Source organism: Ascidiella aspersa, chromosome 5 (genome assembly GCF_963924565.1).
Source record: "Ascidiella aspersa chromosome 5, kaAscAspe10.2, whole genome shotgun sequence".
NCBI lineage: Eukaryota > Metazoa > Chordata > Ascidiacea > Phlebobranchia > Ascidiidae > Ascidiella > Ascidiella aspersa.
This window is the reverse complement of record NC_139451.1, coordinates 12,417,449-12,418,636: the sequence shown is the minus strand read 5'-3', so window position 1 is coordinate 12,418,636 and position 1,188 is coordinate 12,417,449. Positions and strand designations below refer to the sequence as shown.

General features: G+C 57.2%; 1 non-coding gene and 1 pseudogene across 1 annotated transcript; both read left to right on the top strand.

The window, feature by feature from the left end:
• Positions 1-44: 44 nt before the first annotated feature.
• On the top strand, positions 45-733 carry LOC146144018 (small subunit ribosomal RNA; annotated as a pseudogene; the record flags this gene model as incomplete).
• A 255-nt stretch (positions 734-988) lies between these two features.
• LOC146144017 (5.8S ribosomal RNA) lies at positions 989-1,143 on the top strand. Its single transcript, XR_014499210.1, has one exon. It is a non-coding gene; the product is annotated as a 5.8S ribosomal RNA (ribosomal RNA).
• The last annotated feature ends 45 nt before the right edge of the window (positions 1,144-1,188 follow it).

Sequence of the window (1,188 nt, the reverse complement as noted above, 5' to 3'; positions counted from 1 at the left end):
GACCTCTCCGGCAGCTTGCGGGAAACCAAAGTCTTTGGGTTCCGGGGGAAGTATGGTTGCAAAGCTGAAACTTAAAGGAATTGACGGAAGGGCACCACCAGGAGTGGAGCCTGCGGCTTAATTTGACTCAACACGGGAAATCTCACCCGGCCCGGACACAGTGAGGATTGACAGATTGAGAGCTCTTTCTTGATTCTGTGGGTGGTGGTGCATGGCCGTTCTTAGTTGGTGGAGCGATTTGTCTGGTTAATTCCGATAACGAACGAGACTCTGGCTTGCTAACTAGTTACGCGACCCAATCGGTCGGCGTCTAACTTCTTAGAGGGACTAGTGGCGTTTAGCCACACGAGATTGAGCAATAACAGGTCTGTGATGCCCTTAGATGTTCGGGGCCGCACGCGCGCTACACTGACCGGATCAGCATGTGCTCGCCTTGGCCGACAGGTCTGGGTAACCCGCTGAACCCCGGTCGTGCTAGGGATAGGGAATTGCAATTATTTCCCTTGAACGAGGAATTCCCAGTAAGCGCGAGTCATTAGCTCGCGTTGATTACGTCCCTGCCCTTTGTACACACCGCCCGTCGCTACTACCGATTGAATGGTTTAGTGAGGTCCTCCGATTGGACCTGGCGCGGCCGGCAACGGTCGAGCCGGCGTCCGAGAAGACGATCTAACTTGATCATTTAGAGGAAGTAAAAGTCGTAACAAGGTTTCCGTAGGTGAACCTGCGGAAGGATCATTAACGGTCTCGCAAACGCTTCGGCGAACGCGAAACTCGGACAAGCGAGAGAAAAAGTTTTTGCTACCCGGCGCCCGACCCGCGAGGAGCGGCGCGCCGGCCGGCGATTCGGTCACCCGGTAATGTTTGCGCGTCGAGTGCCGCGGTGCCGCGCGCTCCGGCTTCAAGCGTCGGCCTGGCCGACCGCTCGGCGCGGTATATTTTGTCACCCTTTAGTGCGAGGCACTGTGCGAGCGAAACAATCGTGGATGGCTCTTGGCGGTGGATCACTCGGCTCGTGAGTCGATGAAGGGACGCAGCTAGCTGCGTGAATTAGTGTGAATTGCAGGACACATTGAGCATCGACGTTCTGAACGCAAATTGCGGCCTCGGGTCAATCCCGGGGCCGCGCCCGCCTCAGGGTCGCGTTGCAAACGTTCCGCGCGGGGATTTCTCCGCGCGGCTGCTGCG